This window comes from Anopheles merus, chromosome 2R, assembly GCF_017562075.2.
Source record: "Anopheles merus strain MAF chromosome 2R, AmerM5.1, whole genome shotgun sequence".
NCBI classification, from domain to species: domain Eukaryota; kingdom Metazoa; phylum Arthropoda; class Insecta; order Diptera; family Culicidae; genus Anopheles; species Anopheles merus.
The window spans coordinates 30178554-30196461 of record NC_054082.1 but is presented as its reverse complement, the minus strand read 5'-3'; positions in this window follow the sequence as shown (position 1 = coordinate 30196461).

Below are 17908 nucleotides of genomic sequence, written 5' to 3'. Positions count from 1 at the left end.
TGTATGAATCTAATATTTGATATTGATTAGGTGCAGTTATATCTACAGCTGATCCTGATCCAGCTGAGATACGGCTGTAAAGAGTCGTAAGTCGAATATATGTCACCATATTGTTTATAACTCAAATTGAAGAGTTGAAATCTATGATACCGTGTATACTAACTAAAACAAAGTTCTATAGTGTTTGAATTTTATTTCAAAAGTCGTTTACACGATATAAATATTGAAGTTTGAGTAGTTAGGAAATTTTTCAAAATGTGTATGTAACGGCAATCTGTAAAAAACACATCATTTTCTTCTAAATGGCAGCTTTTATCTGTCCAAATCAAAATCGTAGCATCAGCGAATGGTCGTAACTTGAGGAGGCCGTCTCTCAAGGGTCGCCTATACTTCACATTTCCACGAACAAGACAGAAAATTAGACAAGACAAAGCCACATAGACATAAAAGAGCAAAATCTTTAACCAATTATGCGTAACAAACTCGTAATTGGCCGTATATGGCTTTGTTATACCTTTATTCATCTTGAAAGTTTGTTTGTGGTTTTTTTTGGTAGTTAGGTAGTTGAAAGGTAGTTGGTAGGTTGCCAAAAAGTATTGAAAAAAGAAGAGATCTGTGATTCATTCTTAACGTTCAAATGTGAAGATTTATAGATCGTTGAAGTTTTTCGACGAATTTCATGCATAGTTGTCGAATATAGTCTTCCTCTTCTACTTTTAGGCACAAGAACCGCTGTCGGGCAAGGACTGTCTGTGGGCCTCACTTTCAGTGATTTATTGATTACCTATAGCAGGATAGTCAGTCCTACGTATGGCGGCTGAGTCCTGTTCGGGGCTTGAACACATGACATGTTGTTAAATCGTGCGAGTTGGCAACTGTACCACGAGATCGGTCCAATCGATTATAGTATTGTTTTATATTTCTTTTACATAAGATTGAGTCACATGGTTGAATGCCATATCTGTACAATTTACCCAAACAGTTATTAATGATTCACGTTCTACGTTACTATCAATGTCATGTAAGCGACGGTATAATTGGATTGTAATTAACAAAATCCAACAGTTTCTTGCAACGTTCAGATCACCAATGAAACAGAAAACGATACCGAATGAGTGAACGAACGTGAACCCAGTTCAACCGCAACTGATTAAGCTCCCGTTCAAGGACGGGTCCGATGACACGGTTTGATCTGGCGCCCGGGGAACGGTCGGCAAACTGTGCCGACGCGCGCATAATTGTCACAGATTATTTTCAAATTTTAATCACTCCAAAGTGAAGCCCCGTCTCCGCTTTTCCATAACTTACCACCATTGCCACCGCAACCAAAGGCGGACCTACCGTGCCGGTTACTGTGCCGAAAGAAACCAAAACCGCACGCGAAAAATCACAGTGACCTGCTAAAAACGCTACCTCGTGGCAGGGAACAATCGTTTGTGTGTACCAACCGTAACCACACTGCTGCTGTTACCACGTGTCAGCCGGTAAACCCACCAGGCAAGCACTATTGAACTAATTTCAAATTTATGTTAAGCAAACAAGTGCGAAAACTTGTGTTGTCCGCGGTTTTCTACCGGTGCGTGGTATGTGCGCACCTGCACGCCCCAGGTAAGTCAGCAAAGACTGCAGTGCAAAGGGAGTAGGTCGGCCATTCTTAACGTGGTCGAAGGCGCTACAGTGCCAGTGATATGTACGTCAGTAGCAACGGCAGGACAGCAGCAGCAGCAGTAGCAGAATACATCTTTTATGAGAATTTACCTCATAAAGGCAGGATTGGAGCGTTTGGGTTTCAATTATCATGGGACGCTTGTGGCCCCAGGTACTGGCAACACAATAGGGCACACAGCGACAAAAGAGGCCGCTAAGGCCGATCGGATGGGCCCGGGTCTTCATCCGTGGTTTAATTTTCCTTCTACCTTGGCTACAATCTTCATGTAAACCAGACTCCCGCTCCATTCTTCGCTCTTTCTCTCTTTGCCACGGTGTCTATCATTTACCTGAAGCGCGACGGAAATCCAGCGGATAGATGAAACTGTTCTGTAGATTGCGTTTGCGAATTTCGCTATTTCTACACTTCGTCGCGTTTTACCTTTTGTACTGCACCGTTTTGGGTTTTGTTTCTGTTGCGGGGCAGCGGAGGGAGTGTCTTCGCTCCGGACCGGATGATTAAAAATACCGGCCTCTCGCCAAACTGCCCCTGCGCCCAAACGTAATCCCGGAATAGTAACATTTCGTACGCGAAACCCCGCCATCATCATCATCATCATCATCATCATCATCGCAGTCGCCGTTGTTTGCCAGTCTCACGGAAGTGATGTCGTTTTCGATTATTTCCACACAGCGCGAGCCGGGGAGCAGATTTTTAACTGCCAGCCAAGGTCGTAAAACAATGCTGTTTTGGGAGCAGCGGAGCAGCGTTAGACGAGGCGTTTGAGTTTGAAGATGCCTTCGATGGATGGATTTTCGCAAAACCGCGTTGCTGAACGGTGACGTGCGTCCGCTTCGAAGGTCAAACTGCCCTCGAGAAACGGTTTCGCTTGGCAGGTGCCATGTCGAAAAACCGTTCCCGAAGGGATCTGCTCTGTGTGTGTGTGTGTGTGTGTGTGTGTGTGTGTGTGTGTGTGTGTGTGTGTGTGTGTATGTGTGTTTCCCAAGCAATTTCAATCCCGGCAAAGCGCCGCTTTGGTAGTTTTTGTCTCTGTTTGCGCGAGATTTTATTACCCACTGGCAGCATTAAACTCTGCGGGACTGTTTTCTAGCGGATTGCTCGAGGAGGAAAATCGTGGTTCGGAGGGAGTATACAGAAGAAGGGGAAGGAATACGGGCAAACCAACACAAAGATCCCTGTCTGTGTGTGCGCACATATTCGACGGAAAATTCGACGCGCTGTTCTGTGTCAGCTTTGGTACAGTTCTGACAAAAGGGACAACCACCAGAGCGGCGCTTGAATCGTGGAAAACTCAAACGCAAAAAGCATACGGAGCTGTTGGTAGGGAAATCCCTCCACCACGCGCACGGCCCCTGCAAAAACATCGCCCGTCGGCCGACCATTATCCTTCCATTCACTTTCACTAGCGGAAAATTTCCCCTGAATCGGAAAATTCGAGCAGTTCGTACGGTGTCTGGGTATGTGTGCGTGCGTGTGACTTTAAATTCTGGGGTGGCAAAATTCGAGCAGATGCGAGTGAATGAAACGGAAGCTCCGGGTTTTGTTGGGCATTTGCGTTTGAAAAACGGAGTGGTAGAGTGAAACAGAAAGAAAACGACACTCATACAGAGAAAAGCAGGAAAATACGGATTTTCGCCCATAAGGGTACGCGCGCGTGTGTATGTGTGTGTGGATTTTATAGCTTCAGCAACAAACGCACAATTTATACGGCATGTGTCTGTGTATATGTGTGTGGCCCACTCCGGACCAACGAGAGCGAGAGTGGAAATGTTGAGCTTTCTTTCCTCCTTGCTTGCTTGCTCCGTTTTCCTTTTCTAGCACACAAGTCGGCGGCAGTGCGTGTACGCACCTCGGGATAGGGAAACGCGCAGGGCAACGCATCACACAGACACACACACACACACACGTACGCACCGACTCGCTCTGCTGAACTGCTTCCTCCAGTGGCGGTTTCCCATTCGCTGACTTGCTCGCTCGATCCCCGTTGTCTTGGTCCCCGGGAAGGACACGGAAAAGTAGGTTGGACGGTCGTGCCGGATGTGCCGGCGAGCGGAACCAGAGTGCGTGTGCGTGTACAGTTGGGCCGGCCCGGAACACTCCGGGTTTCGTGTCCCACTCCTCCTATCTGTTCGTCGCTCTCCCACTCTCTCTCTCTCTTTCCAAGGCATGCTATAAAAAGGCATTTTTTACGCACACGCGATCCCTTTCCCGCTCGGCATTAGGATCCGGGGAGGCGGAATAACTGTACTCTTGGCAAGGGGTTTTGTGTTACGCAACCACACGCCAAACCCCGGGAAAAGGAAAACGGGATGTGCGGCGTGCGAAGAGGAGCATACAACCGGGATGAAAAAGACCCCTTTATTGCAGGGGAATGGAAGAGATATGGGATGTGATGCTTCCCTAGTCCTCTTGCGGACCGGGAGCGAATGTTGCCAAGCGAACCGAGCAAAATACGCCTCCTTTCCCGAAATGGCCTCCCTGCATACGTCCCGCTTTGGCAGCAGAGCCTCCGAAGCGCCGAAAGTCCGCGTCGGAATAGACCGCACAGGGAAACGGGGCGGGTTGGCCTCGCCGAAGAGCTTCCTTTCCTGCTGCTTTCCCAACTCTGCTCGAGCAGGCCCTGGCAGGAAGGGTGGAAACAAACAGGGCAGCGGGGGATTTAAAGATGGCTGCTAAATTGGCAAATTGCTAGCAGGGAAGCAGGGAGCAGGGAGGGCGGGTTTCGACGAAGGGAGTAGCATTTTCGAGGGGTAAAATGTAATCAAGACCTAGGCAGAGAGTGTACCGTGTATTGCTGTTTGTTTGGAAGATGGCCGAACTGGTGGACGCTGAGGGATGGGGTCTTTTTTTGTAATGGCCGTCCTGCCCACGGGACAGTGTCCGCTCGGAGAAGAGTGAAGAACTATGTTTAAGAATAATGTTAAATATGATTAGCCATGAGGAGACACAACAATTACTACCACTACTACGCTACTCTCGGTGCGATACATTCTAAGCCTTACAGGGGTACAGTTTGGGCTGGTTTGCAAAATCAGCAGCAATGGTCCGTGGTTTTCGGTGCGCCTGGTGGTACAATTTATGGTTATGACCTTGAGTTAGCTAGCGGGAACGCTACCAAATCGGATCGAATAATTTAGCTGCGTGTTGGTTTGTTTTGGCCCGGGTTTGTGGGAATTAACTTCGGTTCCAATTATGCCAAGGTTTTGTTTTATTGCTCTACTCGTTCTGTTTACCCACTTTGCTAAAAAATCACCCGACTGGAATGGTAAAATGCAACATTCGTTATTGTTTTCAATTACGATTAAGAAACACATGGATTAGTTTAAGATAAATTTTTATAGCCAACAGAACGTTATTTTTAACATTCGATCAAGAGGAAAGTGGAAGAAATTTTAAAAAAATTAATAAGTTTATATTCATAGTCATTTAAGAAACGACTAAAGGAAAAACTAGAACTTATTTTATTTTTTCGTCATATTTTGCGTAGTTTTTTGCGTTATATCAATTTTCAGAATTCAATTTGTCTATTTGTACTAGTTAAAATTAAATTTGCCCAGACAACTTATTATAATTACAATTTATCTCTCTAATTTGAGGTTAGCAGAGAATCATTAAAAAATCAAAATTCATCTCCTTTACTCTAAAAGAATCTACTTTTACTCTATCACAAAATGGAGCAGTAGAAGAGATAATCAGCTTAAAATTGCTAATTTTGATTTCCAACCAACCAATCTGAAATATGAAGCTTTATGCATCAAATAATGGATCGTATGTTTCTTCAATAGATTAAAAAGATTTTCGATCAATTTAAAACCAGTATTGATATACTTTCTATTCAATTCAATTCTTCATGGTTTAACTATTCCTACATGTAACTGTCTGGTAACCATGAGTAATTCCTAGAATAAATCCGTAGAGAGATACATTTCAATAGAGTGAAGATAATGAAGACAAGAGAATGTAACATACAAATAAAATAAATAAAGCTCACATACTAGTGTGGAATCAATTTGGATGAGATCCAGTCATTTTTGGAAGTCTTTTTTACTTCAGAGCTTCACTTCATGCTTCATGTTCTTATATTCTAATATTCTGGGGAAATCCATAAGGGCAAACATATTTTTTGTTGCGCCAATCACGTATCATATCTTCTTCTTCTTCATTAGCACAACAACCGTTATCGGTCAAGGCCTGCCCTGTACCCACTAGTGAGCTTGGCTTTCAGTGACTTATTGTTACCATAGCAGGATAATCAGTCCTACGTATGGGAGCACGATCTATTCGGGGCTTGAACCCATGACGGGCATGTTGTTAAGTCGTGCAAGTTGACGACTGTACCACCAGACCGGCCCCACGTATCATATCATGTAGCATTAAAATAGGTCCTACGAGGCAAGGATGTTGAATAAAGGAGTTTCAACTGAAAAAGTATCAAGATATTGTTTTACTAATGCGCAGGAGGTGCGTCTTTGTTTCGGTGAGCCCCTAAGATCTGAGGGCCCACACTTCCGCTTAATTTTTGTAGAGCTTTATCCGCGTCTGGTTCTAAGTAAGTCTAATTGCACATACTACAATCTCAAAAAATCGTATCTCAACAAGTTACAGAGATACAGGGTTTCCCACGATTTATTGGTCAGTTCCCATGATTTTTTGGTGCGTTCCCACGATTTTTTGGTCGTATCCCATAGATTTTTGGTTCGTTCCCATAATTTATTGGTATTTTCCGATTGGATATCAATACAATTGGACCAAAAAATTCTGGGAAACGACCAAAAAATCGTGGGAACGCATCAACAAAATATGGGAACCCACCAAAAATTGATGGGAACCGACCAATAAATCGTGGGAAACCCTGTAAGAAAAGCAAGACATTCAAAATCCTGCATCGTATTGATCGTATTGAAAATCAGGATGTACCACGAAATTCTAACAAAAACGATATGCCAGAGCACCTAAACCCAGTTCTCTAGGGCAGGACTCCAGGGGACCATTCAATAAGGTTGTCAAATACGCATTCTACCATGTTTACCAGAGTCTGATTAAAGCTCAACAGTATTTAAAGGAGTTCAGATGCAGCACGGAATTTATTATAATGTCCTGCTGCTCTAACATACACTTCTATTGATTTATGCTGCCAACCCTATGCAGTACTAATGTGTATTAACCATGTTTATGCATCATATTCAGCACAAGCGTGTTTCAATCATCCGACACCACTATCCCTTATCAACATGATGGACCACGTAAGAATGGAAGGTTTTACAATGATCCCCAATTTTAGCGCACTGATGCGTGCATCTAATTTCGCACCATCACCATTCGCTCTCGAGCCGTGTATCGCCCTTCCTCGGGGACAAACCTCCCCCAAGGGGGGAAGCTTCGTGTGCTGAATTGTGTGCGCGCTCTGTTTGCTCCACAAAGCCACACAGTACAGCCGAGCGTGTCCCTTTCGTCGGACAAGCGCCGCCGAGCACCAGTAGTAAGCGTCCCGACGTATCACAACCAAACACCCGCATGTCTGGATGCGAATTTTGTCACCCAAGCTGAAGAGCTCATGTTTGCTCTCCAACCGTACCACTTGACGCCACCAGCATCGGCCACCAGCGTCATCACGCACGTAGTCATCCGGTCAAGCGGATGGGGCACTTTTTGGGCAAATTTTCGGAGGGACCTGAAGCTCATCTGCCAACCCATGAAGCCACTTACTCTGCCCGTCCGGTGTGCGTTGGTCGCTGTTCAGTCGCTGAAGTGTGTGCTTGAAAATTCAAATTTGTTTGCACTTGTTGTGTGTGTGTGTGTGTGGTGTTTGTGTGTAAGTGAGTTTCGCGATGCTTTACGGGCCCACACGCGTGTACGCGACAGAAATGACGCATCGGAATTAGGGACCCTGCGATGTGTTGTTGAGCATAATGCCAGCATAAACACCTCCTCGGCTTGATGTTGGACTCGAAAGCGGTTATGTAATTTTGCTGTTATTGATTAATGTCCTCCGTGCTGGGCTGGTGTTGATATGCATGTGTATGTGTGTGTGTGTGTGTTTGGGTCTATTTCCGGAGCGCCATTTGTTGGGTAAATAAATGAATTTCCACTTCCTCTCGTTCGCTTGGTATGTGGCGGTTTTGCTTTGCTGCAAAGCGTGGTGCTTTTTTATATGTCTCTACCATTTTCCTTGCTTTTCTCTCCCTTAGGGACCACCCGAGAGTGACAGAGAAAGTGCAAATAAATGAACCTTCCCGTTTCCCACGACTCTTTCGGCACCTACCCCCGAATCGGAGACAGTTTCGAAACTTTTCCTTTCAAACTGTGCACGCTGTCGGACCCTGCTGCCTTGTGCGGAAAACGGTCCGGAATGCCTGGAATACGGGAAGCGGCCGGGCTACGCCCCAACCGAACGCCATCGAACCATCCTAACGCTATACCAATACACACGCTCGTCTGCGCACCGCACACGAGCACGAGAGGCGAACAATCGGGAAGAAGTGGGAAAGCAACATAACTCACACATAAGCCGGTCTCCCGGTCCTTGGAGGGGTTTGGTAAAGGACAAATGGAAGCATAAATGGATTATGGGGCTAAAATAGTGTTCCGTCCTGGATGGGGAGCCGCGCATCGGAAAGGGTGTGCCTGTGGGACGACCTGATCACGGCGCTGTTCTCCATGCCTTTCCCGTTTCAGACCTCCCCGGTCGGTCCCGGTGCATTGCCAAACTGCGTCACAATTTTTTTGTTTGTTTGCTCTATCTCTCTACAGTCTGTGTGTGGTGGTGTGTATCCCTGCAGCGAAGCGGTGTCTCTCTAGTGGCAAGGACACCGCGCAATAGAAGCCGAATGGGACGGTATGGGGGGGCTGGAAATGAATCGAAACTCTCTGGTGAACCCGATTTGTGCTGAAATGTAGGGCTGCCTTCGGGGGACGTGTGCTGCGACAAAACAAGGTCCGCACAATCTGTCTGTCCGGCCCATACCCAGCAGCTTTCGTTTGCCGCCCACTGTCCTGGTGGACTGCTTTTCCCAGGCCCACCATGTGGGTTTGGTGGAGAGATGGGGTTTGCGGGTGGTTCGGGCCGTTTCCTTTCACACAGCGCTACAACTTCCGCTGAGGACTAGTTTTCCCTTTTCAGGTTTGCTGTGGGTTTGCTTTTTGTTGTTGTTGCTGTTGTTGTTGGTCGTAGTCGTCGACGAAGGACACGTGGTCACACGTGGGACAGGCTCGAAATCGATTTCGCTCACATGCTCGAACAAATGGGCAGCCGAGATTTTCCTAAACTCGTTCGTTAAGCGTTCAGAGTTTTTTTTTTTTTGAGTAGAATCCATCAGTAAAATCTTTGCAGTGTCTATTTCAAAGAGCGTTTCCCCGCTTTGTTGTGTAAGCGAACAGAGGCTGGTGTTTTATGTTTAGGGGCCTGGATTTTTGTTGTTGGTTATAAGACAGTGTGTGTGAGTGTGTTTGATATCAGGATTGGAGTGGAAGTTTATATTTAGTTTTTTAAAAAAAAAAGTCCTGTTTTTCGAGCCGGATCCTGTCCGCAGTGTACAATGGCTTGTCTGGGCAAGGGTAGATATCACTTTTAATGAACTTTTTCAATGACAAATGTCCACTTAGCACTTGCGAGTTGGAATAATATGGCCGCTTGTATGGAGGAGGGGGTTTTTTTTACAAAAGTTTTTTGAGTTTAACAGTACGGTTTCATCACCGCTCAGCCCAATGTCATGTTATTAATGTAAGGAATAAGCATAACAGGGTTAAACATTTATAACAAATCATTTTACGTCATCCATTAAAAAATCAGTGTTTTAAGATTCTCAAAGATAAACCACGATGCAGTACAAATATTGATTTATTTCGTTTTTTACATGTTTAGTTGTTAACTATACTGGAATTAAACTTTTTTTTTTGTTTTGATAAAATTACAGCCATAATTAGTTATGGAAAAAATAATTAACACGCTATTTGCATAAAGAATCACTGCCATTTTATTAAAATTAATAAATTTAAGGTACTACAATGAAATCTCTCTAAGGTGAATCTTCAAGGAACCGTCAACTTCAGAAAAACTGTTGAGGAAAACTAAAAAAGTTGTTGCTATGAAGTTTCCAAGAAACCACGGAAAAAAACCTGGCATCCTTGGACCAATATTTTTGTGAACTGTTGTTCAAAACTGTATCTTTGAAATTTTCGGCTACCAAATGCATATAATAGAATGTTTACCTTAGAGAGATTTTCATCTTTGAGAGACATTAAATGTATGGAATATGACGGGACCATTAAAATAATCATCTATAAAAAAACAATTCATCTTGAAGAGAGTACATCTTGAAGAGATTTCACTGTATTCCATAATTAAGCAATATTCTAAATCATGTAATTCAAGCGTCCAATGGATTATAAGCATCTAAATCGTAAGCTTTTATCATCAAATCGTTTTATTTTGAAGCAAAAACAAATTCAACAACAGTTTCGCTCTATTCGTGAAAATGATTCGCCGTGAAAAGCGTGCCGCAACGAAAGTGAACGTGTCGCGCTTCCCAACCCTTCTCATCTCCATATTCCGGCCCGGCGAGAGCCCGACCGCCCCGCCAGCCTGCCTCGATGAAAGCGAAAACGCAACTAATGCAGCGCCACTGGTGCCGGGCGACGCACGACAAAGTCGACATTCGCACGCACACTCTCAGCCTTGAACCTAGAACGGGTGAGCGAGTGCGATGGTCGCGTCACTCGGCCGCCGGTTGTCTCGCTTGCACTCGCTTGTGTGCAGCAAAAGCCGAACCAACGTGTACCGACACGTGCACTAACACACATACACTGCTATCAGGGAAGTTTACCGGCATGTGTATGGGTGCAAAATGTGTGTCTGTGTGTGCGTGCTTTTTTCTGTATGGATGGGGGGTAAGTGCAGCAAGTAGCCGAACCTTTTGCAATTGCAGCACTAACGTTTGGTGAAAATTTTTTGCGGAAGAAGCTGCATCGGAAGGTAGGTACGGCACAGTTCCGGAACCGGCAATTTCATGTTCAAGAACGAGATAAATCAAGTTCAAACTGGGCCGCCTTAGTTTGCACTAAAAGTGAGAATAAAAGCATTTTAATGCGGCCTGTGTTTGCGAGTGTGCAATTGTGACTTTTGATGGAATTATTTTTTAAGAAAATGTCTTCTAAACATTGATTGTTTAAAAGTAAAGGTACTTGTAGTTAAAGTATCCTCAACCTATAAGCGCTAAAAAATTGTAATGGTCTATTTTTCAACAAAGCTTTTTACAACATAAAACATAAAAATAATAGTGACATTGCCGTGTATTTTAGATCCATTATTATCAACTAGAACCGTAATCATTAAATTGCAATCAGTAGGAAATGGAGCTTCATACACTAATCGGCATCAAACATGCAATTTTGTTGGTGCGTTGGTGTTTGTTTGAAAAATTGGGGGAAGCATAACTGCACTGCACGACAAAACCAACAACTTCTCACTTTCGTTGCTCACGCCGGCAGTGACAGCCTAACGCACGCCGGCTCACACCGTCTCACGCGTTTGCTGACCATGAACGTGAACATGAATCACATCCCCTACCGGGTGGGCCACCCGGGGGGCGCTATCATTCTACCAATTCATTTCCATCCCCACGCCAACTGCCACCTGGTGGGTGGCCCTGGGTAGGACCTGTAGCGAAAGTCGTCTATCGTCGCGTCGTGATTTCGCTTTCCATTTCGCCGTCGGTGCGTCGGGTCGCTCGCACACCGCACGAAACGTGCCGCACGAACGTGGCTGCACGAAAGCGCATAACCGCGGCAAACGCACACTCGTGCTCGTGTGCACCCGAACGGGGTGCAAATGGCAAACTAGCGAGCAAAAAAAAAAAGGCCAGCAAACATCGTCTAGCCGAAGTCTAGCCGACAAGTGATAGTGAAAACTATAGAAATGCTCCCCACTCTGTGGTCGATCGGTCCGCCCGCATCCCCCTGGTGTGGTGCATCAGCCGCAAGATGCACCCACCGCTCGCCACACCACGCCAAAGGCACGCGCGTGTAGTTAGAAGGGAAAAAGAAGAATTAAAAAAAAGGTTCGTCGTCTGCTTTCGGGGAAGCTTTTGCGCGTTTGCGCAACCCGAAGCTCGCCATTCGGGCTTTACCGCGGCCGTTGCCGTTTGCCACCCAGGGAGTCAATGTGCATCTAGCAGCTCCCCCATTCACCTGCACCTCACCTGCTGCGGGCTGTCCCTTTTCTTCCCCATCAGCGAGCACAAAGGGAAATGCTGCTGCAGCACGGAACAATACATAAGCCCAATACATCACGGCGGTGTTTGTGCAACGGGAAAAACCCCCGGCAAAACGTACCACACACACACACACACACACACCTACACACACACACCTATACACACACTTTGACCGGTACTGCCAGGGTACGGGGTAAATGTTTCCCATTCCTTGGTAGCGCTATATGGCCGATGCGCCACCAGCCAAGGGAAAAGCGCACCACCAACGACAATGCACCCGCGTCGGCCAACGTTCAATGGCACACGAGCGGGCAACGATTGACTCCGAAAGGGGGGGGAGGGGGGGGGGAGGGGGAAGGAGTGATGAGGAGATATAATTTTCCGGGACTCGGCCCCGCACCGCTTCCACCCCGATTTTGTGCCACGTCCCCCAGGAAATGACGTTCCGCGCGATGCAACTGTGCGCGGCGCTGTAAAGGAAAGTGAAAATTGTATTACATTGTGTGCGTGTGTATGGGCTGACGATGGGGGATGATGATGGTACGCGGCTTTACAACCATTACGATGCACCGGGTCGATGTGTATGTGTGTGTAATACGAACTCCATTACATGCAAACGCGCGCATTCCCACTGGAACTGATGGCACATTTCTTTTTTTTTTCTTTTTGCTTTGTAGGAGAACTGCAAAAGTGGATTTTTCCTACCCCAGAGTCAGCCCAGCTGCAAGCTGCAGTGCCAGCCAGCAGGGGTCCCTCTCGCGCTGTGTGTGTGTGTGTGTGTTTGTGAGCGTGTTTTTATGCCGGCAGCATAATTCAAGCTCACGGTCACGGGCACACGGCGTCCAGCGTCCTGCTGCTGCTGCTGCTGCTCGTTTTCCAGCGACGCAGGATGCAGCAAACTGCATCGACAGAATTTACTGCACATTGGCATCGTAGTACAGGTGATCGTGCCGGGATGCAAAATCGATACGAAACCGCTCCTCCGAGGTTTTCCCGCATCTATGCGATGCACCTCACGCGGATGCATGCTACGAGTGGTGCGTGTTTCCACGGTGCATCTGCACAATGTACAATGTTGAAAAGGAAACAAAACAAAAAAGGCGAGTTTTGATCATTATCGTGGCTTGCGGAAAAACGATTTGAGCGGTAACGAGCGGCGGACGGGCGGGTTGATGAGTCCCGGAGGGGTTGCAATTATGCAACCGGGGGTTTCTATTTGCGCTTGGGTTTGTGTTGGTGCCGCGCTGGTACGTGAGTGATGCAAGTGTGCGTTTTACTTTTTCTGCTTGCCCTCACTGCTCGCGTTCGCAGCGCGTGGTGGGAGCCAGGAGGTGACATTGACTGAATTTTCCCAAACCACAGGTGACGTGATCATCATAATTATATGGCACAGTGGGTCGAACGGTCGGGCCGGGTCGGTGGATTGATGTAAAAACGGGTCCCCCGGGCAGGGTGTGATGCCGCTGTGAGTGGGCGCAATGCCACACCGGTAAGTGTGTCCATCGGTGCCGGGTGTGGGGATAGCGATGCAACAACTGCTGTGTGGTAGGAGTTTTAAATGCAGTAATTTCTTGTTGCGATTGCCAATAAAAGCAATGAAAGTTAAAATTCTGGTAGAAAATTACCATTTCCAAGTCATAGGACACATAATTATTCACCGCCTCCGCAAGATGTTTTTCAACTGGTTTTAAATAGTGTATTTGATTCAAGATGGAATTTTAGTTATAACACATGATTTTGTACACATAACAAAGAACTATTAAACTCAATCCAGTTTTAGTCGTGTCGAAAATTATTCTGAAGAAATGTAAAAATCTTGGTGATGGTAATGAAATATTAGATTGATGTAGATTAACATCTTGCACGCGGTGAATAACAATGTTTATATTCGAAACAGACTTAGAAAATCCCGTGAAAAAAACAATTATGATTAATGGCAAAATTTTTATTATTCTCTCTCTCTCTCTCTCTCTCTCTCTCTCTCTTTCTCTCTCTCTCTCTCTAACTCTATCTATGTCTCTCGCTCTCTTTCTCTCGCTCTCTTTCTCTCGCTCTCTTTCTCTCTTTCTCTCTTTTCTCTCTCTATCTTTATCTCTCTCTCTTTCTCTCTTTTCTCTCTCTCTCTCTCTCTCCCTGTCTCTCTATCTCTCCCTTTCTCTCTCTCTTTCTTGTCATTCTATTATTACAAATTACGCCTTTTGAGGTTCAATCATTCCTTGGAAAAAGGTCAAGCAAACCAATAAGAAATTTACTAATAAACCAGTGAATGTAACATTAAGAGTTTAAGACCTTAGCTAGATGTTCTTGAAACAGCATGAGCATTATATAAAAAAGCATGAAAAATTACAATACACGGGTTTCCAGGTCGCTTTCGAATGTGCACATCATTTTTCACTATCTTCAAGATGTTTTTCAACAGCTGACAAATGGTGCGTTTAAATGATAATTAAATTTCGGTACTTACACATGATTTTCATTACACCACAAAGAACTGTTAAGCTCAATCCAGCTTGCGACGTGTTGAAAATCATGTTAAAGAATTGGAGTATAATTGTGATGAAAATAAAACATTTGACAGCTGTTGAAAAAATGTTCTCTCCTCGTTTTGATTTCTACAAATATCTTATTTGATTGATTGACATAAGTAAAGTAACATTTTAAATATGTTACTGAATCATTCTGATATTTTTGCCATATTTTCTAAAAACAGCCTTCAGATTTTTAATGCAGTTAATTGTTTTTGGTTAATAAAAACCATATCGTTGATAAATCACCTACAAGAGCGGTCTTTAAATTACGGATCGCATGCGAACCAGCGATTACTTTGTAAAGGTTAAAACAAAAAGTTTATCGTATTGGTTATTTTTCTTTTATTCACTCTGAAAATGGAATCCAATAGCAATAGAAATAATAGCTTCATCAATAGAAAGCTGTACTATTTTAGTATATTCAGTTGATATTTTCTTACTAAAAGAAGATATAACCGTTCCTCCATTAGCTATTGTTATTGTCAAAATGACCCTCAACTACAATTAGAGTCCTTATAGAGACCTGGGATCTTTAGTTTAGAGTTCTGGGATCTACGCACATGGATAGTAAAGTAAATTCATAAAGGACTGTTTCGATGCATGCTTATTGGTTGATTTTAATTTAGTTTGTTTTAGTAATCATCCCTGTTTTGTACATTCCAGAGCGTTCTATTTAAATATGCAATGTAATATAAATGCTTTAAAGCAGGTTCGTTTCAAAAGTGATTCAACTAAACTAACAAACATCGAGTAAGGAAAAATAATATCAATTATATTTACACATTCCAATAAGTTATGTTGATTTTATAAAGTAATTTGAAGTTCTCCTAGAATTGTTCTCTCTCCATCGATAGTACATAGCGTTGCTTAGCAAACAATCACATTAAATGTACACCCCACTGGAAAGAATTAAAACTACACACACGATACACATTCGATGCATTTCCGTCAGTTTTAATTAGTTTTGTCTCTGCTCTATTGTGACATAAAAGTTTCCTCCTTCCTGCTGTTGGCAATTCGGGCAAACCCCAATCCCAATCCATCCCGGGGTCCCACCACAATCAAACATTTGTGTCGCAGCGTGTTCCCTCGCCCGGAATGCAAATTCGACAAATGTGCCGACAGAATACATTATGCTGCCCGATGCTGCTGTTCGGTGTCCCGTGGCTCCCCCTGGGGTGTTGCTGTCCTGGAAGCGTTTGCCTTAACCCAAAGTGCGGTACACCAGGCACCGGCTGAAACTAAAGCACTGCCCGTTAAATTGGTGGCAGTGTTGCGGTTCCATTTGTACCACAAAAAAAAAAACTCCGTTCGCTACACAGTTTAGAACCCCGACACATACCACGGACGAAAGTTTGGCGAGCTTTTTTGCATCTCTTTTGCACCACACTTGAAGTTAAATGAAGTGAAGCGAAGAAATAATTAAAGTCACCCGGGGAAGGCTTTCTCCCCGGCAAAAATAAAACCAACAAATAGCAGCACAAACGGGCAGAAATGGTCACCATACAAATGAAGCGCCACAGAAAAAAAGGCAAACGCACACACACACACACAGACACGAACTAATAATTTTTAGTGGTTTTCAGCTTTCATTGCATTGCGCGGGTGTGAGAGAGGAAGTTTAGATCCTTTTTTACCAAACCGTGGTTCCCTTGGTTTTCCACACACACAGCACCTTCCAAGGTGGGGTGAGGTTTGTTAGTTTTAGTTATGGCACTTTTCCACACCCGTGAAAAGTGTGGTGGAAGGCTGTCAAGGGAGGTGAGTGAGAGTTTAATTTTCTACAACAACCATTTTAAAATGACTCACAGAGCACGAAAGTACCGCCTTCAATGCTCCCCCCGAGAACGTTCGTCTGTTTCATGGGACCACGGGTGGAAAATGCTTGCCCTCCTTTTTCCACTACCACGGATGTTTACGAAGCATTTGCCACATTTATTCTCCTTTTTTTTGTTGGTCCGCTGCTCCAAACAATGGAATCGTCCTTACTAACACAAACAGCTCGAATCAGCGCTTCAGATTCCCGTCCTTCCCCCGTCCAACAACACAGCAAGGATCGAAATCCGGGAAAGGTCCCGGAAAAATATCCCCCCGTTCGAAAGGACTGGATGCGTGGATGCGTTCCTGGTGGCAACGGTATCACGAGGGCGTATGACGAGGAGAAGGAGGTTCACTTTCTTCCGCGGTTTGCTCCTATACGAACAAGTAAACGAACAAGGATGACGGGCTGGCGTGAAAGTGTGTCCTGCAGTTGTCCCGCTCCTTTCACCGTGTGGGGGGATTGGGAAAAACCCGCACCGGAGTGAAAGCGAAAACGGATTGCACGTTCGGACGGGGGAAGGGCGTTTTCCCTAAGCTTGGTGGTTGGTGGAATCGCGTGTGAGTAAGCGGGAGAGAAATATGCTTCAGCGAGAAAGTTACTCGGAGGAGGGGGAGGGGGGAGGGTTGGCATGCGGGTGTCATCCCTGGTCGCTGTTGCTTTCGTTTTCATCCAATCGAAGGACACGTAAACGTTGAATTGCTGCTTAATGGGCACCGCTTGGTCGGGGGTTTTCCACTGGGGCTGTGGGCCGAGGCTTTGGGGGGGCTGGGGCCGAATTTTCCCGACTTGGCCGGGGCCTTGGGTTGGGCTGCGAAATGGGTGGGCTTTTCTGCTTGCACAGCAGCTCTAGCGATGTGTTGTCGAGTGCATTAAGCGTAGATAAATAATTTCATTAAAAGTTAATTGTTCTTCCGTGGTGCAGAAGGAATGAGGGGTTTCATGGTTTTAGTATCATTAGTTTTGGGTTTTCGATATTGCTTTTTTAAAGTGCTAGAACAATGATGTTTTCAATGCTAAAATGTTTGAAGGAAATCAAATAATTGTATTGCTTTCAAGCCAACAATATCGCACAGCGAATATGGATTTGTGCACAAAATGTATTAACTTTATTTTTTAGCATGTAAATTTCGGCACAAACTCTGCCTTAGAAAATAAGTTTACTTCAATAAACAGATTAAAGGCACAATATATCAACTGTACTTCAATAGTCAATTGAGCTCCATTTAAGTGTAGTTATCTTCTAAATACTTTTAACTAAATGTTATACTAATTAGCCATTTTTATGTCGAAAATGGAGGTTTTTTTTAATAACTAATTCTAAAACTATTTTCATTCCATTAAACATAATATCGTTAAATGTTTTCACTTGCATCTATTCCACCCATCGCATACAAAGGAATTTGAGCAAAAACGCAAAACACTTGCAACTGAAAGCAAGCATACTCACCAATTCATGCAGCTTTTCCACGAATTTTCACGAACACGGACGCTTCCGTCGCAACTGCGAACTGCTCGATGAATTGCTGCACTTCCCCCAAAAAAAACATACAAAAAAAAAGAAACCTCCTCATCCACCCATACAAGCTCACTCGAGCGGCGTACACACATGCACCGCCCGGGTACGATACCGGCAAAAACCGGCACCGCGGCGCTGTTCGACAGCGGTGTTGCATGTATG